Source organism: Martes martes (assembly GCF_963455335.1).
Source record: "Martes martes genome assembly, chromosome: 5".
Taxonomy (NCBI): Eukaryota; Metazoa; Chordata; class Mammalia; order Carnivora; family Mustelidae; genus Martes; species Martes martes.
This window is the reverse complement of record NC_137892.1, coordinates 9,966,418-9,990,607: the sequence shown is the minus strand read 5'-3', so window position 1 is coordinate 9,990,607 and position 24,190 is coordinate 9,966,418.

The window sequence follows — 24,190 nt, the reverse complement described above, 5'->3', positions numbered from 1 at the left end:
TGCTTTTCTATTTTTTTAATTTTTTAAAAAAATTTAGTTTAGTTTAGTCCAGTTTATACCTTTTTTATTTTTATTTTCTGATATTCATATAGAGTTAAACTTCAAGGTAACCCCCTTTCTCCAACCAATGCTACCCCTATAGGTGAACCAATTTTTAATCCCCCTTTTTCTTAGGAAAGTTGAGTCCTTTAACAAAGATATCAAGATACATCCAGGAAGAATCAAAATAACCGTCCTCGCCCACACTGAGAATCTATAACCATGCTCCCATCTTTTTCTTCTGCCAGTGTCTCTGTGTATTTATGTTTGTCCTGATAGTATATAAATCTTATACATGGGGTTCTTCTTGACGAGGCTCATCCTTTTTTTACTTATATATATATATATTTTTTTTTTTCTCTCGTCATATACTTTTATCAGTCTTTTTGTTTGTCTGTTTTTGTTTGTATACGTCATAAAGCTTACCCTGGGGCCCATTTGGGCTGAACCTTCTCTTTTATCTTCCCTTTTTTTTCTGTCTCTCTCTCTCTCTCTTTTTTCTATTTCTTTTTTCTCTCATTTGGGTGGGAATCCTGAGTGCTCAGAAGTGTTCCAGGGTGCACCTTGACTGCACCACGGTCGATACATCCAGCTACATATGTCCAGTCATCTCTCACCAAAATGACTAGGAGGAGGAATCCCCAAAAGAAGAAAAATACAATGGATGGGCCTTCTGCAACAGAGCTAACGGCTATCAACATAGACAATATGTCGGAAAGAGAATTCAGGCTAACAATTATCCAGGCAATAGCTAGGTTGGAGAAAGCCATGGATGACCAAACGGAATTGTTTAGGGCAGAATTGAAAGCGACCAGGGAGGATGTTCATAATGTTAGGGCAGAGCTGAAGGCCACCAGGGATGAGGTTCACAACGCTCTCTATGAGTTCCAATCTAATCTAAATTCTCTAAAAGCTAGGGTAACTGAGACAGAAGATAGAATTAGTGATCTGGAGGACAAACAGATAGAGAGAAAGGATCAGGAGGAAGCCTGGAAAAAACAGCTTAGAAGCCACGAAAACAGAATCAGGGAAATAAATGATGCCATGAAACGTTCCAACGTCAGAATTATTGGAATCCGTGAAGGGGAGGAGAAAGAAAGAAGTCTAGAAGATACAGTGGAACAAGTTTTTCATGAAAATTTTCCCAATCTTGCGAATGGAACAAGTGTTCATGTACTAGAAGTAGAAAGCCCCCCCCCCCAAGATTATAAATTCAAAAAAAAAACATCCAGGCACCTCATAGTAAAATTGAGGAATCATAATTGTAGATACAATCTCTTGAAAGCCGCTAGGACAAAGAAGCTCCTTACATACAGAGGAAAGCCCATCAGAATAACGTCAGACCTGTCCACAGAGACCTGGCAAGCCAGAAAGGGCTGGCAAGATATATTCAGGGCACTAAATGAGAAGAACATGCAGCGAAGAATACTTTATCCAGCAAGACTGACATTCAAAATGGATGGAGAGATAAAGAGTTTCCAAGACTGGCAAGGCTTAAAAGACTATGAAACCACCAAGCCGACACTGCAGGGAATATTAAGGGGGGTTCTATAAAAGAGGAAAAATCCTAAGAATAGCATTGAACAGAAATATAGAGACAATCGACAGAAAGAAAGACTTCAAAGATAACACAATGTCAATAAAAACGTATCTCTCAATAATCACTCTCAATGTGAATGGCCTAAATGCACCCATAAAACGACACAGGGTTGCAGATTGGATAAAACGACAGGACCCATCCATATGTTGTCTACAAGAGACCCATTTTGAACCTAAAGATACACCCAGACTGAAAGTGAAGGGATGGAGAAGCATCTTTTATGCCAATGGGCCTCAAAAGAAGGCCGGGGTAGCGATTCTCATATCAGATAAATTAGATTTTAAACCAAAGATGGTAGTCAGAGATACAGAAGGACACTACATAATTCTTAAAGGGACTATCCACCAAGATGATCTAACAATTGTAAATATCTATGCCCCCAATATGGGAGCAGCCAATTACATAAGAAAAATATTAATCAAGATAAAGAGTCATATTGATATGAATACATTAATAGTAGGAGATCTTAACACGCCTCTCTCAGAAATAGATCATCGAAGCAGAAAATCCATAAAGAAATAAGAGCATTGAATGACACATTGGACCAGATGGACCTCATAGATATATACAGAACATTCCACCCTAAAACAACAGAATACTCATTCTTCTCAAGTGCACATGGAACCTTCTCCAGAATAGACCACATACTGGGTCACAAATCAGGGCTCAACCGATACCAAAAGACTGAGATGATTCCCTGCATATTCTCAGATCACAATGCTTTGAAACTGGAGCTCAATCACAAGGAAAAGTTCAGAAGGAACTCAAACACCTGGAAGCTAAAGACCACCTTGCTTAAGAATGCTTGGATCAACCAGGAGATCAAAGAAGAACTTAAACCATTTATGGAAACCAATGAGAACGAAGACACTTCACTCCAAAACCTATGGGATACAGCAAAGGCGGTCCTAAGGGAGAAATTCATAGCCATCCAAGCCTCCCTCAAAAAAAATGAAAAATTCAGAATACACCAGCCGTCTCTACACCTTAAAGAACTAGAGAATCAACAACAAATCAAACCAACTCCACACGTAAGAAGGGAAATAATCAAGATTAGAGCAGAGATCAACGAGGTAGAAACCAGAGATACAGTAGAACGTATCAATGAAAGTAGAAGCTGTTTTTTTGAAAGAATCAATAAGATCAATAAACCATTGGCCACACTAATCCAAAAGAAAAGAGAGAAAGCCCAAATTAATAAAATTATGAATGAAAAGGGAGAGATCACAACTAACACCAAGGAAGTAGAAACTATCATCAGAAGTTATTATCAACAGTTATATGCCAATAAGCTAAGCAACCTAGAGGAAATGGATGCATTCCTGGAAAACTATAAACTTCCAAAATTGCACCAGGAAGAAATTGACAACCTGAATAGACCGATATCTAGTAACGAGATTGAAGCAATGATCAAAAACTTCCCAAAAAACAAGAGCCCAGGACCCGACGGATTCCCTTGGGAATTCTATCAAACTTTCAAAGAAGAAATAATACCTATTCTCCTGAAGCTGTTTCAAAAAATTGAAGCAGAAGGAAAACTTCCAGACTCTTTTTAGGAAGCCAGCATTACCCTGATCCCTAAACCAGGCAAAGACCCTACCAAAAAGGAGAATTTCAGACCGATATCACTGATGAATATGGATGCTAAGGTTCTCAACAAGATCCTAGCAAACAGGATCCAACAGCACATTAAAAAGATTATCCACCATGACCAGGTGGGATTCATCCCTGGGTTACAAGGATGGTTCAACATTCGCAAATCAATCAATGTGATAGAACAAATCAATAAGAGAAGAGAGAAGAACAACATGATCCTCTCCATTGATGCAGAAAAAGCTTTTGACAAAATCCAGCATCCGTTCCTGACTAAAACGCTTCAAAGTATAGGGATAGAGGGAACATTCCTGAACTTCATCAAATCTATCTATGAAAAACCCACAGCAAATATCATCCTCAATGGGAAAAAGCTTGCAGCCTTCCCATTGAGATCAGGAACACGACAAGGATGCCCACTCTCACCACTCTTCTTCAACATAGTATTAGAAGTCCTAGCAACAGCAATCAGACAACAAAGAGAAATAAAAGGTACCCAAATTGGCAAGGAAGTAGTCAAACTCTCTCTCTTCGCAGATGACATGATTCTTTATATGGAAAATCCGAAAGACTCCACCCCCAAACTACTAGAACTCATACAGCAATTCAGTAATGTAGCAGGATACAAAGTCAATGTCCAGAAATCAGTGGCTTTCTTATACACTAACAATGAAAATACAGAAAGGCAAATTAGAGAATTGATTCCATTTACTATAACACCAAAAACCATAAGATACCTCGGAATAAACCTAACCAAAGAGGTTAAAGATCTGTACTCGAGGAACTACAGAACACTCCTAAAAGAAATTGAAGAAGACACAAAAAGATGGAAGACCATTCCATGTTCTTGGATCGGTAGAATAAACATCGTTAAAATATCTATACTGCCCAGAGCAATCTATACTTTTAATGCCATTCCGACCAAAATTCCACCAGTATTTTTCAAAGAGCTGGAGCAAATAATCCTAAAATTTGTATGGAATCAGAAGAGACCCCGAATTGCTAAGGAAATGTTGAAAAACAAAAGTAAAACTGGTGGCATCATGTTACCCGATTTCAAACTTTACTACAAAGCTGTGATAACCAAGACAGCATGGTACTGGCATAAAAACAGACACATGGACCAGTGGAACAGAGTAGAGAGCCCAGATATGGGCCCTCAACTCTATGGTCAAATAATCTTTGACAAAACCAGAAAAAATATCCAGTGGAAAAAAGACAGTCTCTTCAATAAATGGTGCTGGGAAAACTGGACAGCTATATGTAGAAGAATGAAACTTGACCACTCTCTTACACCATATACAAAGATAAACTCGAAATGGATAAAAGACCTCAACGTGAGACAGAAATCCATCAGAATCCTCGAAGAGAACATAGGGAGTAACCTCTTTAATATCAGCCACAGCAACTTCTTTCAAGATATGTCTCCAAAGGCGAAGGAAACAAAGGCAAAGATGAATTTTTGGGACTTCCTCAAGATCAAAAGCTTCTTCACAGCAAAAGAAACAGTCATCAAAACAAAGAGGCAACCCACGGAATGGGAGAAGATATTTGCAAATGACAGTACAGATAAAAGGTTGAAATCCAGGATCTATAAAGAACTCCTCAAACTCAACACACACAAAACAGATAATCATATCAAAAAATGGGCAGAAGATATGAACAGACACTTCTCCAATGAAGACATGCAAATGGCTACCAGACACATGAAAAAATGTTCATCATCACTAGCCATCAGGGAGATTCAAATCAAAACCACATTGAGATACCACCTTACACCAGTTAGCATGGCCAAAATTAGCAAGACAGGCAACAACGTGTGTTGGAGAGGATGTGGAGAAAGGGGAACCCTCTTACACTGTTGGTGGGAATGCAAACTGGTGCAGGCACTTTGGAGAACAGTGTGGAGATTCCTCAAGAAATTAAAAATAGATCTTCCCTATGACCCTGCAATTGCACTGCTGGGTATTTACCCCAAAGATACAGATGTAGTGAAAAAAAGGGCCATCTGTACCCCAACGTTTATAGCAGCAATGGCCACAGTCGCCAAAGTGTGGAAAGAACCAAGATGCCCTTCAACGGACGAATGGATAAATAAGATGTGTTCCATATACACTATGGAGTATTATGCCTCCATCAGAAAGGACGAATACCCAACTTTTGTAGCAACATGGACATGACTGGAAGAGATTATGCTGAGTGAAATAAGTCAAACAGAGAAAGTCAAGTATCATATGGTTTCACTTATTGGTGGAGCATAACAAATAATATAGAGGACAAGGGTAGATGGAGAGGAGAAGGGAGTTGAGGGAAATTGGAAGGGGAGGTGAACCATGAGAGACTATGGACTCTGAAAAACAACCTAAGGGTTTGAAGGGGCGGGGTGGGAGGGTGGGGGAACCAGGTGGTGGGTATTAGGGAGGGCACAGATTGCATGGAGCACTGGGTGTGGTGAAAAAACAATGAATACTGTTACGCTGAAAATAAATAAAAATTTAATTTAAAAAAATGTAAGGAAATCTCCTGTCCCAGAACCCCATTAGAGGATTCACTAAGTGGGACCTTCAATCATTGTCATCACTGACTAGGTTGAAAATCCCATATACCTCATAAGCCATTTTTTTCTAATTGTACAAATCCTGGGCTCTATAAATCTTGACTTTTATGTAAAATTGAAAAGAAAGGCTATGAATCTAGAAAGTTGTTCGGGACCTTTTTTTTTAATTTTTCTTTCAGAACTTCTGTTAGCACCCAGCAAAAGTAATTGGTTGTTTGAAAGCCTTGGGAGCCCTGGGAGCTGGGGCAGTGGGTCACTGACTTGGATCTGGGAAGGTGTCCTGGGAGTTTACTGGAAAAGCAGGAAGCCTCATCCAGCCTGGGGGTCAGAGGGGACTGGGAGGTGGGCCTGTCTCTCATGGACAGCCAGCTCTGCTGAAGGGATTACAGACTGGGTGCTGTGTCTCCTCTCTCTTTGGAAGCACGAGGACTGGCAGGGCACAGGAAGCCCAAGGGACAAGGTCCAGTAATTGGCAGACTTGTTCCTCATAAATCGATTTAGGTTTTCATTTTTTACTCATATTCACAGTCACTTGGTTGAAAACTGTTTACCATTTTCTTAGAGTAAACGTAAACATTCAGTTATAGATCTTGGCTCTGATTATTTGCTTTTTCTTGGGAAAGAACCAGCTAGAAGCATTCAGTAGCAATTCAGTGCTACTTCAGAACCTCTTGCCAAATTAAAAGAATAGCAAATATGAAATGATAATTAGAATGCATGCTATTTTTATAACGTAAAGGATAAATTTACACCTAGATCATCCCTTCAAACATAACTTATTAAAAAATAATCATTACACTGCAATCTATTAAAATTAAATCTTATGATCAATGAGCCAAAGAACTAAAAACAAACAGGAAGCCCACAATTCAGAAAATTATTATTACATATCTATTTGAATGGTAAAAGTCCAAGCATGACACCACCAACTTCTTTGGGGCACTGCATGAATTAAATAAGATGATGTGGAAAAAATACCTGGTTTATGGTAGGTGCTTAGTAATGTTAGTTACCTTCCCTGCCTAGCCAACACTGGCCCAGAATTTATCCTCAAGATAGATAAGCCATTCCTGGATAAATAGGAACTGGCCACAGAACTATGTAATATTGTTGCTGCTTCTGCTGCAAAATGCAGGTGTGAGCTGAGATTTTAGTGGACATGTGCTTTTTCTTTTTTCACTCTATCCTTTAGTGCAGTGCCTCTCAGCCCTAGCTGCACCCTGAATCACCTAGGGAGCTTTCAAAAGTACCAAAGCCTGAGTCTCCTCCCAGAGACTGGGATGTCACTGGTCTGCGGTGGGGCATCAGAATTTTTAAGGGCTCCCTAGTGATTCAAATGCTTAGCTGGGATTGAAGTCACAGCCTCAGTCACAAAGTATGTGAACCAGGTTAATGATTAGTACCAAGATCCATCCAAACCAGTGGTCCATGGTTATTGGAATCATCTGGGAATTTTTTTTTTTAAATGCTCATCTCCCCGTCCCCAGGAATGATTTGTGGGTGTGGTCTAGGTGTGGTATTTTTTTAAATGTCTCCAAACGATTGATTTTGTGCAGCTAGGGTTGAAAATCCACTGATACAAACAGACAACACAGTTTTGCCAATAACTGATTCCATTTTTCCCCAACATTTAGAGTGAACTTCTTAGAAAATTTGATTGTTAATGTTTTCCTAAAATTGTCCAAATATATTTTTTTTTATTTTAAGATTGAAAATATGGCAATTGTAAGGTTAGGTGATTTTAGAAGCGTGGTGGTAATCCACCCAACCATTTGCTTCATTTAGTATATTCCTGACAGAGTCAACAGGGAATTTTCATCATAGGGACAAATAGTTTCACTATGACAAATGTCACTATGAAATAAGTTCACAGTAGAGTTCATTGAGGATTCTTTTTCTACTTAGGTTGCTTAGTTTTACTCTATTTTTTTTTTTTAATTCTAGGCCAGCTTTCATGCTCTTAGGACATTTGATAATTTACTTTGCTTACTTTCTGCCCACACTGTCGGGGGAGGTCCTTAGTCACAATGCCATTTGATATGGCCCATCATCATCATCACCATCACTACTGTCATCTCACCAACCCCTTTGCAAGTGATCTTACGCTCTCCTCCTTTTACAGATGAAGAACCAGGTTCAGAGAGGCTAAGTTAATCAAAGTCACAAATGAGTGGCAGAGCCCCATCTGAGTCTGAAGCCACAATTAAGGTTCTTCTCCAACCAGAGATCTACTGGTGGGCACACAGTGGGGCTGACTCTGTTCCTGCCACAGGGACCCTCTGACCAGGCATGCCTGGACTGTGAGGGACATGGAGAACTCATTCCAAGGGTCAGCCCTCAGGCCCAGAGCTGGGCACACTGGGGCACCACTCAGGCAGACAGGAGGAAGCCACAGGCACTGCCCCACAGAGACTCAGTGGAGGTCTGTGAGGAGAATAACTATTCGCACATCAGAGTTCAGAGAACCAACTAATATTCAAAGTAGGGTCAAATTGAACTAGGATCTTCGAGGTAAGTACAATAAAATGTCAGTCACCACCTTTACTGATTACCTGTTTGTGCCAGGCTTTTCTAGGTAGGTTAATATCTAGTCACCTCAGCAACTCTGAGAAGTATGTGGGTTTGGTCCCATTTTACAGATGGAGAAATGGAGACTCTGAAAGGGTCCATAACATCCACAGACTCCTACAGTTAGAAAGTAGAGGTGATACTCACACCTACTTCAGTATGGTGAAAGATTCCAGACTAACTGGGAGTGAATCCTCAGACTTGAAGCTTACCAAAACCAAAGCAGACAATAATGAAAGCACAGAGTCCAGCTAGACTCTAAGAAGATTCAGCTGAGTCTCTGAGATCATCAGAAAGGACTGAGCACCAGAATTAAATGTATTTATTGGCCCACTCTTTCCATCATTCCTGAATTCAGTAGATTTTAGGTAAGCAGTTCCTGAGAACTAAGACTATAAGGATGAATTAAATGAGCTCATCATTCACAGAAAATCTGCTAATGCTGACTGGACCCTTTCTGTGGATGGGCTGGTACTAAGCCACTCCATTAATCCTCAGTGCAGCTCACAGGGGTCTGTGTGGTCATCATCCCCCATTCTACAGATGAAGAAACCAGAGGCAGATTGCTTAATGAAACTTGACCATTCTCTTTCACCATACACAAAGATAAACCCAAAATGAATGGAAAACCTCAATGTGAGATCGGAATCCATAAGTTTATTTTTATTTTTTTTTATTTATCTCCTCAAAAAATGGTGCTGGGAAAATTGGACAACTATTTTCAGACAGCCCCCAGCCAGCCCAGAGGAACAGAGCATGTTGGTTGGGTGCAGATGGACAGGACAGTGACATTGTGTTGGCATTCCTGTACTGACACTTGCCAGGACGTTACAAGAGCTGCTCAGTGGCTAGCACGGTTGTCCTGGTATGAGAGTAGGATCTAAAAGCCATCTGCCCATCCCCCATAAATCCACCACCCTTCCAGACAACCTGCTTTTATCCACCCATAGAACATGCCATGAACAATGTGTGCCTGCAAATGGCTGTGTTTCTCTGTGGTGAGTGAGTCCCTGAAATTCATTATCACACATCATCTACAGAAATAGAGAAATGGATATTGCTTTGGTGACAAACTCTGAGCCCAGAATCTCTCAGAATCCAGGAGAAGGGAAGAAGGACTCTATTTGGGCCAGTAGACCTAGGGGAATAAGGCTGGGCTGAGAGAGTTTGGGAGACAAAGCCAACAGTGCCAAAGCAGGAAGGCGACATGGGGCGACTGGACTGCAGGGGGAAAGAGTACAGACTGGACTGGGAAAAGACATTAAGACGTTGAGGCTAGATGGTCAAGGGCCTCAGATGACAAGAAAGAGAAGGAAACTAGAACTTATTGATGGAGTATGTTCCCAAATCCTCAAAATTACACTACAAGGTGGTTGCTCAGATACATCAAGCGACTTGGCCAAGATCACACAGCTAGGAAACGGTGAGTCTGGAATTCAAGAGCAGTCTGACTCTAAAATCCAGGTGTGTTATTGCACTGGATTCTGTCAGTCCAGGGGCAGTGGGCCCTGCAGACCGTGAAGGAACTTCACAGATGAGATGGGTCTTCACAAAGATTATTATAATGCAATTTGGAATGGGTTTTTTGTCCCTAAATCAATGAGCTCCTGCCCTATTTTTTTCTCCTTTCAGAAGCACAAAACTTCCACCGGCTGCCTTAAAAGCCTATTCACCCTCCAGTGCTTCTAAGGGGACAGACACTAGATGGAGGCCTTAAGGCCAGCCCTGAGGTGATTGGGGGTCCTGGCCTACCCACCCCATCCCTGACATCCTTCCCTGGGAGGCCACCTCTCCCTAGTCCCAGGTCAGCACAACCTTGCTCTATATTTGCTCTCAGGGTGGTCCTCAGAGAACCGGGTCATGAGGTTCCTGGAAATCAATGTGTGCTTGACTAGCTGCCTCCCTTCCATCCCTCATTGTATAATTCTGCCCCAAGAACACAAAAACTTTGGTCTGGCAAGATTTTTTTTTTTTTAAATCTGGATGGAACATCACTAAGATGCATTAATCTTTTACTGTTCATAAATTTTTTTTTTAAGATTTTATTTATTTATTTGACAGAGAGAGATCACAAGTAGGCAGAGAGGCAGGCAGAGAGAGAGGAGGAAACAGGCTCCCTGCTGAGCAGAGAGCCCGATGCGGGACTCGATCCCAGGACCCCGAGATCATGACCCGAGCCGAAGGCTTAACCCACTGAGCCAACCAGGTGCCCCAACTGTTCATAGATTTTTTTCTTCTTGGAATATATCCACTGTGCTTTCATTTCACATGGGAATTCAAGTCTGCTTCCATACTGAAGATGACTTAAGGAGACATATTTTCTGTCTGGGATTTTCTTCTGTGGGCTTACCTAGCACATCGAGCAGGCCAAGGCCCCCATAGATCTTTGCCTCATTCGGGAGACAGTAGTTGGTTAAGACGTTGGGCTTTGGGTCAAACAGAGCCAGACACACATTCAGTCCCCAGGGCTGACACTCTAGCCATGTGACCTCAAGCAAATCACAAAACCTCTCTAAAGCTCATCTTCTGAAAACCAACACCCAGTGGAATCATATCTTGCCCAGGGTGCTATAATCAGCACAAAGTATGTAACCGTCTTAACAATTACTTCTGAAAGCCCTCAGTACTGCGAGGACTTCATCTCCTCACCCACCCCTCCCACCCCTCCCACCCCTCACCCTTTTCTGTCTCTACTCTTCTTGCAAGGGGAGCTGCCTGCTCCTTCTCTGTCTACTAAGTCAACCTATCAGGTCTGCCTCCAAGCCTCCCCTTCACCCAGCACCTCTGATCAGCTCGTGAGAAGAATCAGAGTAAAGTCTGCAAAACCACCATCTTCCTTAGAAGGCAGGAAAGGAGAAAAAGTTGTAAATACATAGAGTTCATTTTTTAAAACTCATTACTGGCCAAAAGTATCATCATCCAAAGTGAAAACATAAAATAAATCTCCTGTTTAAGTTTCAACCTCCAGGATACCTCAAGACTGCTCAGGAGAAGTGATAAACAAAAACCCTGGGCCTCCTGGAAACAAAGCAAATGCACATGGATCAAGAATCAGCCACTATGTGGTGCCTGGGTGGCTCAGTCCATTAAGCGTCTGCCTTTGGCTCAGGTCATGATCCCAGGGTCCTGGGAAGGAGCCCCATATTGGACTTCCTGCTCAGTGGGGAGCCTGCTTCTTCTTCTCCCTCTGCATGCTGCTCTGCCTACTTGTGCGTTCTCGCTCTCTCTCTCTCTCTCTGTCAAATAAATAAATAAAAATCTTTAAAAAATTAGCCAATACTTCGTCTTCTATCTGAAATGGCAATGGCTGCTCCTAGCTGCCCACCTTCTTGGATAACTTGCCTCCAACCTCCCACTTCAGTCCTTTTATGCAGGCCTGTCCCAGGGAGGTATGCTGGCTGGCTAGCAGCAGGCAGATAAATTACACTGACACCTTTCTCACCTTTTAGTGACTCTGATATATCCTAATTGCTAATGCCATCTCCCTTAAAATTCCTTTAGTAATAACTTCTGACCAAAAAAACCCACATCACCATCATGACAGGGCAAGGCATGGAATCATGACATCTCCAGTCTTTCCATCAACCATATTGCTCCTCAGATGAAATGGCATTTAAAGACTGAAATCAGACTAAATCTCAGAGACGACCTCTTCTCATTTCCTACCAGCTATGCCACTGTATGAGATGTTATCTCCCAGCTGAACCAGGCAATCTCCTTGCAAATAGATGTCTAAGGGGCCAGAGAATGGAAAAGTTGGGACCCAGGTAACTTTGTAGAAAGGGAGGAAGACTGCAGAGGTGGACTGGGGTAGATAAAATACAAGGTGCTCTGTTCATGAAACCATCACAACACACAAGCTCTCCCCATTGTGTGTTCTGGCTTTGCCTGCTGGACCACCTCCTCACTGTAGGCAAGACCCTTGCCATTATTCCCCTTCTCTACCACCCTTTCTAAGGTTTTCTTGCCATCCAGCAGCAAGCCAGGGGAGCTTTCCCACCCCTCCGCAGCTGGTATAGCAGGAAAGCCCGAGATAGAGATCTCCCTCACTAAAACTGGGCCCTGGCATGACTCCATGGGAAGCCTCCCAAGATGAAGGGTATCTCTGACTGCCATAAGGCTCCTTCCATCTTTCCAGACCCTGGGAGGCCCTGCTTTCCTTGGGATCCTGAGCCTCATGCACCATTTCTGGTAGCATGTTACAATGAGCAGTCACTTCCATGAGGTAACATGCAAGAATAAGAACTGCAGATGGGCTTTATGAACACAATTTAATAAAACAAACCCAGAAGTTCCATCTGTGCTCAACAGTTCCACACCACTATGATGGTCACTCACAGGACAGAGGGGATCGACTGGGACTTTTACAGTCCCAGCCCAAATAAGGAAAAGACTGCTCACTCTGTGGCATCGAAAACCTCCCCAAATGGAAAGGCAAACTGCTCTTGTAAGAGCCTATTTAGCCAGAGCAATTCTGGTTAAACAGTGATTTTGTTGTTTAAGCGGTAAAAGTTAAACTGACCTTGCCCCCCCACCCCCCACCCAGGGAACTTACTAAAAAGCAAGTCCAGGAAACCAGTCCAAGGTAACAAAACCCAAATACAAGGGCAGGTCAGGCCAGGTGGAGACATCCAATCAGTGGGGCATGCATACTGTCTCCCTAGCTACCAAAGGAGTGTGGGTCCCACCTTTTGGGCGCCAATTCTGACCAAGGTGATAGCCTAGTTCAAATATCTACTAGGGTAAATTGTACTTTAATTGGCCACCCATGTGTGACCTAGCATGATTGTGCAGCTTTCTCTGTGTGTTACAATCTCATTGGCCACCTGTGTGTGGCCAGGCCAAACCACATGGCCTTTGCTCTATAAAAGTTAGTCGGCAAGGCAGGGAGGGGTCACCCTCTCTGTAAGAGGCAACCCCAAAAGGTCTGTTTGATTCTTGATGCCTGGCGTGAAATAAAGCTTTGCTTGACCTTGGCTTTTTTTTTTTTTTTTTTTTTTTTTACTTGACAGACAGAGATCACAAGTAGGCAGAGAGGCAGGCAGAGAGAGAGAGAGAGAGAGAGACAGGGTAGGGGAAGCAGGCTCCCTGATGAGCAGAGAGCCCAATGCGGGACTCGATCCCAGGACCCTGGGATCATGACCTGAGCCGAAAGCAGAGGCTTTAACCCACTGAGCCACCCAGGTTCCCTGACCTTGGCTTTTTATCAGTCTCACTCCTTTGATTATGGACCTAACATTCCGAGATACCCCTTTTCAACCAGCAAAAAGCCAACCATTTGACAACACAATCCATTAGTGAGGAAACACACATCCACATGTTGATGTTGGAAATCGCTCGAGCTCAGGGAGGAAATATAGCAACACCTAGCGAGAGCACTTCAAGAATTTTTCCTTTGACACAGAAATCCCAAATCTCAGAATCTATCATGAAGACACATTCACAAAAATAGAAAAAGACTTAACCTGTTCATAGCAGCACTCTTTGTTGCAGCATAAGACTGGGAACAACCATGAGCAGGGGATGGGTTCCAGAAGCTATGGCTCAGCCATACAATGGAGCACTGTGCCACCAGAGAAGGGAAGGAGGAAGCTCTCGCTGTAATACTGTGAGTGTTTTTCAGTTAAAAACAAAACAAACAAACAAAAAAAGGATAGGGGCATCTGGGTGATTCAGTCAGCTAAGAGTCCTACTATTGTTTCTGCTGAGGTCATTATCTCAGGGTCCTGAGACTGAGCCCACGTCAGGCTCTGCACTGAGTGTGGAGTCTGCTTGTCCTTCTCTCTCGGCTCCTCCCTCACTCTCTTTCTGTATCTCAAATAAATAAATAAATAAATAAAATATAAAAAAGGGGATATAATAAACCACTATTTATCTAAGAAAGGGAAAGCACGGCTACATAATATATTTATGTTTATATTTAAAATAATTTTAAAGCACCAAGGAGCCAAGCACCGATGCAGTCACACGAGGGTTTATTTAACAAGCTTAAGCTTGGGTCCAAGTGTACCCGGCACAGCAGAGTAGGGACTGGGACCCCGAGCTTAGTTAAGGCAGGGGTATTTATGGGTTTCTGTTACTAAAGCAGGGTGGGGATTCCTGGAACCAAAGCAGGGTGGGGGTTACTAAAGCAGGGTGGCGGAAAGTTCAGCCCTTGGGCACAGGGGTCTGAGATGGCTGCCGGAGCTAAGATGGCTGTCCTTATGCTAAGGCTAAGCCTGAAGTGGGATGGCCTTGATTTTCTCAGCCTCCACCGTCTCCAGAATATATTTAGTGAAAAAAGCAAAGTGCAGAGCACTGTGGAGTACTGTGTGGCCACTGGATGAAAGGGAAGGAGAAAAACTTCTGTAGTGTATTGATCATTGCTTACTTTGCATAAAGCAGGGGATCTCAAACTTCACCCAGCCTCAGAACCACCACCCAGAGAGCCTTTTAACCCGTACTTACTTCATCAATATCATCACCAAATTTGCTTTTATTTGGGGGAAGGATGTGGAAAGTACCCACTTTTCTTGCCCAAAGTGCAACCGCCCCGCTTTCCTGACCATGGCCACCCACCAGCCCAACTGGCACAGGGGTGTGGGACTTCAGACAAAGGCCAGTTAAGTGGCCTCTTTCCTGATCACTCCAGCAAAAGTCAGGAGATTGTCTCTTAACCCTCAAGCGGCTGCTGAATGTGAGAAGTTCAAGGCTTTGGAAGGAATCCTGCAAGAACCCAGGAGTAGGGGCCAGTAAAGCTCCCTCATCCCCATCTCCTCCTTCTTTGGGAAGCATCCTGAATAAAAATGGCCTCAGGACAGTGAAAAACCTGGCCCTCCAACAAACCAGTCCCCGCCCTGCACACAGGAGAGGGGAGGAGCGATGGCTGCAAGGGAGCTTCCCCTGAGCTCTGTGCAAGCCTGGAATCCAGCTGTGGCCACCCAGCAGTGTCCTGCCCCCTGAGGGCACACATTTCAGGTTTGCCCAGGACCTGGATCCTGTCTAGAGTCGGTGTGCTCACAGAGCCCAGAGCTGTTCCTGTCCACTCCGTGGCCATTCCCCCCAGTAGCCCCCCGAAATGCCTGTCGACGTCACCTGGTACTGGAAGATTCTGGCCAAGGAGAATTTCCGGGAGTACCTGCCCATGCTCCTTAAGCAGCTACCTGGGACACTTGGCCTGGGACGCCCTGGCTAGACCCTCAGGGACCATCAGTGTACTCCCTAGAGCCCTCCAGGGCAAGGCAGCTGCCTGCTTCACTGGGGCCAGCCTCTGCTCTGAGAACAGGGCAGAGAAAGAGCCTAGGCCACCAGGGCTCCAGCTGGGAGGGTGGGTGTTCTTGGAGCTAATTAGTGGTAAACATCTGATAGTTGGCTCTAGACTTGGATAACTTCATTAGGAAAGCTGGGTTTACAATGCTAGTTTTTGTTTTCAAAGGGTCAGTATAAGGGCACATAAGGGCAGAAAACTTTGTTGGGAAAAAAAAAAAAAAAAAAGACCCAGAGCTGCCTGTTCCCTAAGACAGAGCTAAGTGAGCAGGGAAACCCAAAGGTCCTGCCACCGGGGAGGAGCTGGCTCCTGGGGCCCTGCCACCCTCCGGACAGTTCTCTGAATTTTGCCACCAAATTTCTGCCCCTCTCTTCCTAGGCACCCCTGCAGATGTTCTGAGCGTTTCATCCTAAAGCAACAGAGTATACCTCCTTCTCAAGTGCACAAGGAACATTCTCCAGAATGGATCATGTACCAAGTCAAAAATCAGTTGTCCTCTGGTACACAAAGAGTGAGATCATACCCATGCATTTTTCAGACCACATGGCTTAGATACCTGACAACCAAAATGAAACATTTGGAAGGGCCACAAATACATGGAGGCCAAAAACATCAGACTAAGGAATGAGTGGGACAACCAGGAAATTAAGAAGACTATTTAAAATACTTGGAAGTGAATAAAAAGGAAAACACAACAGTCCAAAAGCTTTGGGATGCAGCAAAGTCTGTCCTAAGAGGGAAATATAAAACAGTACAGGCCTTCTTTTAGAAACAAAACAAGTCTGAAATACACAATGTAACATAAAAGAGCAGGAAAAATAACAGCAAAGAAAGCCAAAACCCAGCAGGTGGAGATAAATGATAAAGATTAAAGCACTAAACAATATCTAGAACTTAAAAAAGATCACTGAAACAAAGAGTTGGTTCTTTGAAAGAATTAATAAGATTTAGAGACCCCTAGTCAGACTTACCAAAAAGAGAGAAAGCACACAAAATCAGGAATGAAAAAGGAGACATCAAAAACAACCCATTAGAAATAGAAACAAGTGTAAGAGAATATGATGAGCAATAGTATGCCAATAAACCTTCCAAATTTATTCTAAGAGGTCAGCATAACCTGCATCCCCAAAGCAGACAAATACTCCACCATCAAGGAGAATTATATAGGCCAATATACCTGATGAAGACGCATGTGAAAATTCTCAGAAAGATACTTGCCAAGAGATCCAAGAGTATATTATAAGGATTATTCAGCACGACCAAGAGGGATTAATTCCTGGCCTGCAGGGATGTGTCAATATCTGCAAACCCATCCTTGCGATACACCACATTCATATAAGAAAGAACAATAACCATATAACCTTCTCCACAGATGCTGAAATGACACATGACAAACTACAGCATCCTTCTTGAAAAGATTGCACCCTGAGTCGGAATAGAGAGAAAATTACTCAATACCATAAGTCATATAAGAAAGGCTGAGAATGATTTTCATTTTCAAAGAGAAAAAATTAAGAGCTTTTCCCCTAAGATCAGAAACATAACAGGAATGTCCATTCTCACACTTGTCATTCCATATTGTACCGGAAGCCCTAGCCTCAACAATCTGACAATTAAAGGAAATAAAAGGCATCCAAATCAGCAAAGAAGGAATCAAAATTTTCAGTCTTCTGTCCTCCTGAGAGGACATGATGCTGTGTGTAGAAGACAAAAAAGATTCTACCAAAAATGGCATGAAATGATAGAGGAATCCAGCAAAGCCAGAGAATATGAAGTCAATGTACAGAAGGTAGTTGTATTTCTATAAAGTAACAATGAAGCAGTAGTAAGAGATATCAAGAAACTGATCCAACTGACAATTACATTAAAAGCTCTAAGATACTGAGGCATAAACCTACCAAAGCAGTCAAGAGATGGACTCGGAAAACTATAGAACACTTATGAAAGAAATGGAGGAAGACACATACACAGGGGAAAACATTCCATGCTCATGGATTGGAAGAAAAATTTTGTTAAAATATCTGTATTACCCAATATTCTAGATACTCAAAGTAATCTCTATCAAAATACCATCAGCATTTTTCACAGAGCTGGAGAAAGAAACCTCAAATTTGTATGGAATCAGAAAAGACCCTGAATAGCCAGAGGGACACTGAAAAAGGAAACCAAACCTGGGGCATCACGATGTATTCAAGGTGTATTACAAAGCTGTAGTCAGCAAGACAGCATGGTACTAGCACAGAAATAGACCAATAGATCCATGGAACAGAATGGAGAGCCCAGAAACGGACCCTCCACTCGATGGTCAACCAATCATCAACTAAGGAGGAAAGAATAGCCAAAGGAAAAAAAAATGAAAATACATTATTCTCTTGAACACGTGGTGTTGGGAAAATTGGACAGGCCCATTCGGAGGAATGACACTGGAACATTCTTCTAGGACATACACAAGTTAAACACTAAATGGAATGATAGACCTAAATTTGAGTCAGGACTCCATTAAAATCCTAGAGCAGAACATAGGCAGCAACCTCTTCGGGCTCACCTACAGAAAATTATTCCTAGATATATATTTGGAGACAAGGGAAAGACAAGCAATAATCAACTATTGGGACTTCTTCAAGATAAAAAGCTTTTGCACAGCCAAGGAAACAATCAACAAGACTAAAAGGAAAGCCATGACATGGGAGAAGGTAATTGCAAATACTTCTCAGATAAAGGGCTAGTATCCAAAACCTATAAAGAACTTCACAAACTCAACAGCAACAATAACAAAAACAGCAGCAACAGCAGCAACGGAAATAATAATAAACCACTCAAGAAATGGGTAGAAGACATGAACAGATATTTCCCCAGGGAAGAGATACAAATGGCCTACAGACATTTTGAAAAATGCTCAACATCACTTATCATGAGGGTAATCCCAATCAAAACCAGAGTGAGATACCAACTCATACATGTCAGAGTGGCTAAAATTAACAAGTAAGGAAACAACAGATGTCCACAGCGATGCAGAGAAAGGGGAGTCCTCTAACCGATTGGTGGGTGTGCAAACTGGTACAGCCACACTGGAAAACATAAAGAGGTTCCTCAAAATTTAAAAATAGAACTACCCTAAACTAAGGAATTCCACAATTACCTATCCAAAGGATACAACCTACTTCTTCCTGGGGGCACCTGCACCCTGATGTTTAGGGCAAAATATCTACAGTTACAAAAATGTGGAAAAATCCCAGGTGTTCATTGACAGATGTTTGGACAATATACAACTGATGAATCACTAACTTCTACCCCTGAACCTCAAAATACACAATGTGATAACTCATTTGAATTTAAATTACAAATGATAAACTCTCAAAAGTTCATTTTCACATTGTTTTCCTTTCCCTTTGGAGACATGTCTTGAAAGAAGTTGCTGTTGCAGATGTCGAAGAGGTTACTGCCTATGTTCTCCTGTAGGATTTTGATAGATTCCTGCCTTACGTTCAGGTCCTTCATCCATTTCAAATCTATCTTTGTGTGTGGTCTGAGAGAATACTTTAGTTCCATTCTTCTACACATAGCTGTCCAATTTTCCCAGCACCATTTATTGAAGAGACTGTCTTTTTTCCACTGGATATTTTTTGCCGCTATGTTGAAGGCGATTTGACCATAGAGTTGCAGGTGTATATCTGAGCACACTACTATGTTCCAATCCTCCATGTGTCTGTTTTTGTGCCAATACCATGCTCTCTTGGTGATAACAGCATTGTAGTAAAGCTCGACATCAGGCAACATGATGCCCCCAGCTTTTTCTATATGAATTTCCTTAGCGATTCAGAGTCTCCCCTGGTTCCATACAAATTTTAAGATTTTTTTGTTCCAGAACTTTGAAGAATCTCACTGGAATTTTGATTGGGCTGGCATTGAAACTCTAGATTACTCTGGACAGTGTAGACATTTTGACAATATTTATTCGTCTTATCCATTAGCACCAAAGTTTTTTCCATATTTTTGTGTCTTCTTAAATTTCATTCATTAGTGTTCTATAGTTCCTCGAGTACAGATCCTTTACCTCTTTCATTAGGTTTATCCCAAGGTATCTGATGGTTCTTGGCAAAGGAAACAAAATTGAAAATTAACTCTTAGGACTTCACTAAGATCAAAAGTTCTGTTCAGCAAAGGAAATAGTCAACAAAACTATAAGGCAACCCACAGAATGGGAGAAGGTATTCACAAATGACACTACAGATAAAGGGCTGATATCCAAGATCTATAAATAACTCCTCAAACTCAACACCCAAAAAATGGATAATCATGTCAAAAAATGGCCAGACATCACAAACAGGCACTTCTCCAAAGAAGACATACAAATGGCAAAGAAACACATGGAAAAAAAAAATGTTCATTGTCATTAGCCATCAGGGAAATTCGAATCAAAACCACATTGAGGGGCACCTGAGTAGTTCAATGGGTTGAGCCTCAGCTTTAGATCATGTTAAGATCTCAGGGTCCTGGGATGGAGCCGGATTGGGCTCTCTGCTTGGCGGGTGCTTGCATCCCCCTCCCTCCGTCTCTGCCTATCTCTATGCCTGCTTGTGATCTCTGTCTCTCTATTTCTCTGTCAAATAAATAAACAAATAAAGTCTTTTAAAAAGTAACACATTGAGATAACACCTTATACCAGTTAGAATGGCCAATATCAACAGGACCGTAAACAAGGTTAGAGGGGATGTGGAGGAAGGGGAACCCTCTTACACTGTTGGTGGGAATGCAAGTTGATGCTGCCACTTTGGAAAACAGCGTGGAGATTCCTCAAAAAAATTAAGGATTGAGCTACCCTATGAGCCTGGAATTGCACTCCTGGGTATTTACCCCAAACATACAGATGTAGTGAAAAGAAGGGCCATCTGTACCCCAACATTCATAGCAGCAGTAGCCACAATTGCCAAACTGTGGAAAGAGACAAGATGCCCTTCCACAGACAAGTGGATAAAGACGATGTGGTCCATATATACAATGGAATGTTATGCAGCCATCAGAAAGGATGAATACCCAACTTTTGTATGAACATGGATGGGACTGGAGAAGATTATGCTGAGCGGATTAAGTCAAACAGAGAAAGTCAATTATCATATGGTTTCACTTACTTATGGAGCATGAGGAATAACATGGAGGACATTAGGAGAAGGAAAGGAAAACTAAAGTGGGGGAAGTCAGAGGGGGTATGAGCCATGAGAGACTGTGGACTCTGAGAAACAAGCTGAGGGTTTTGAAGGGAGGGGGTGGACGGATGGGTGAGCCTTGTGTTGGCTATTAAGGAGGGTTTTTCTAGCATGGAACACAGGGTGTGGTGCATAAACAATGAATCTTGGAATACTGAAAAGAATAAAGTCAATTTAAGATGTTAAAAAGTTATAAATGTGTAAAAGAAGGAGGAGGAGGAGGAGAAAAGGAATTAAATGGGAGCAATCAGTGTGTTCCTTCTGAGGTCTGGAGGAGGAAATGATCAATAAAAGAGTTGGAAAGATCCAGAAGTAGACCTATGCCAGTATGACTTACTGATTTCTGACAATAATACACATAAGGAGAAGGACGTTTTTTTTTTTTTTTTTTAACAAAAATTTTCAGAGCCATTAAACTCCCACTGGCATGGAAACAAAACCAAAGCAATTCAACATACCTATACCTAACCTCCACCCTTATAAAACAGCGAACTCAAATTTATGACATCATTGAATTAAAATAAAGAATACAAGTATAAAACCATTAAAAAGGATGCCCAGAAGAATATCTGCAGGACCTAGGGATTGGGGGGTTCTTAATCACAGCACTAAAAGCACACTGCATAAAAGAAAACATTTGATAAACAGGACTTTACCAATACTGAAAACTTGTCCTCTACTAAGAATATTGCTCGTATTAGGATCACAAAAATACAAGTTATAAACTACGTGACCATATTTACAAACCACATATCTGCCAAAGAATTTCTATAGAAAGCATGTAAAGAACTCTCAATATTTAATTGGAAAAAAAGAAAAACCCAAACTATCTAAACAAAAATGGACAGAAAGACATGAACAAACATTACATCTAAAAGAACATGCAGATGGCAAATAAGCATAAGAAAAAAACATGTTCAAATTCTCTAGCCATGATAAAAAAAGCAAATGAAAACCTGACTGAGTTACCAGTATTACCCGCCTTTTAGGATAGCTGATTAATATAAAACATAGTACAAATATCAAATGTTGGAAAGAGCCAGCTCGCCTACATTGAAGGTGGAAAGGTCAATGGAAGAGTCATTCTGGTAAGACCATGTGATAGGTTCTACAGAAACAAAACCAAACCCTATAACCTAGCCAGCACTCTCCTGGACCAGAGAATGAAAATTTGAGATGCCATAAAACATGGTGCACAATTTTTCACTTCAAATTCATTTGTAACTGCTGAAAAGAATGGAAGCAGCTAAAATGGATGAAGATTGCCTCTGTGAAAGGACCTTCTGAAATACCCAAGGCTTCTGGTATTTATAAATCTACTTCTCTACCTCCCTTACTATCTGTAGTAGTGCTCTACCTGTCAGTATACCCCTAAGTCTAGCAGTCCCACCCTGGATCACTGGAGTTCCAAATGTCCCTAAAGGCCCCAGAACCTTAAGGTGTGGGTGTCAAGCAATAGTGAAGGAGGCAGGATGGGCCTGGTGCTGGTCTGTGACTTGGCAGATGCTGTCCTGTGATGCCCTATAGCCCAAAGGGGCAGCGAAGGCTGGGTACGGGACAGAGTCATCTCACACACTACCTTGCCAAAGCTGACATTTTGCCTCTGGGGTGAAAAGGCTGGGGAAAGACCTGGTTCAGTCTACAACCCCATGTTCCCTCCCTCCTCTAGACTTCATCTGTCCCTGCCCATGTAGATCCCCTCTCCATACCTGACTTTTCCTGACTCCTGCTCACACAATCACCTCCTACAAAAGTTGCCCTCATTTTCCATATAAAGGAATGGGGACTGAAAGGGTGAGCAGCTCTAGGGTGTCAGCACACCCAGAGGCCTGATGTTTGTGAAACCGAAGGAATGGTGAGCATGGTCTGAGCAGCTAATCCAGGAGTCTCCGAGTGCTCTGATCACATAAGAAGCCAATATCACCCTTAAAATAAAGTGACCTGGACTCTCCCAACCTCCATATGGGCTCCTGGAAACAGCACCCTCAAATCAGCTCAGAAATCATCCATCTTATGGTTATAAGCCTCCCACTTTCCAAGTTCCCTTGAAGTTCATTTCAACCCCCAGTGGAAACCTCCTCATGGTTCACATCTTTTTATGCCCAGTGCTATGAGTACACTGTCATTTCTGAGCTCAACTCAGGAGCCACAGCTGTAGGCACTTCCCCTACAATTTCAGTTGGAGTCAAATCACTGCACGCCACCTGCACTCCCACTCCACATCCCTGGAGATAAGATGGACCATAGCCCAGGAGGGGCCAGCCGGGAATCTTACTTTCCAACTCCATTCTGTCCTCCAGTATCCAATTTATCAGAAGGTCAGCACTGCCTCTTGGAAGTGGCCCCATTATTCATACCCAAGCCAACCCTACAGTCTCCAAGGGGCGCCTGTTCCACCTCTCTCCCACTGTGCCTTACTCTGTGCAAACACTCATGCACCTAAAGCATCAAATGTGAATCCCACATGTCTCCCCAATTTCTGCAGTGCTTCTTTGGTCAGAAGGGAGCTCACCAGCCTGGCCACTCATACCATTCTGCCTCTTGCTCTGACCCCAAACCTTCTTGCCCAGAGACAGGGAATCATCCCATGCCTCTGGAGTCACCCTATCCTTCTGGCCTGGACTTGTCACATTTCTTCTTCCAAAGGCTGCATCACAGATGAATCTGTCCTGGACCAACAGCTGTCTTCCTGCCCACAGTCTGAAACAATAACATCAAGGCCAACCTCCAACTTAGCAAAAATCTGAAAAATTGGTCTCTGCCAATGCTTTAGGTAGAAATATGTGTGAACAGACACACAGATGCTCTATTCCTTCCAATTTTGATGAACTTAGGTCCTCTGCTTTCATTATAGAGATCAGTCTGTGTGAACGTGTTGATGAGGACAGACATGTTATCCTCAATGTCAACTCTGCATACTTAACTGACATATTCTTAGAGCCATGGAGACCCCAACCTCAGGAGAATGTGATGGATCATAAGGGATAGTAGTGACTCTCAGTTAGCCTGCCCTTTACAATCACCAAGGGGGCGTTTCTTGTAAATCAGTTATTTAGAAATAATCCACTTCGTTTTTTTTAATTTTTTTTTAAATTTTAAATGGTTATTTGCATAATATTCAAATTCATACCTTACCATCAATCAGGTAGATGAACATCTATTTCCCATCTCCCCTGCTATACCATAGTGCGTGGGTGCACAGACATTAACCCTTGGGCTCTGCATGTAAGGCAAAAACATCCAGGAAGACCTTCATTTGAATGAGGAAAAGATCCACCTCATGGAGCTGAGCCTGCTTCTCGGGTTCACTGCTTGGCTTCTTGTTTTAAGGCCCCCATCTCTCCCCTGAGGATTTAACACTTCTCCTTCAACTGGAGAATTTA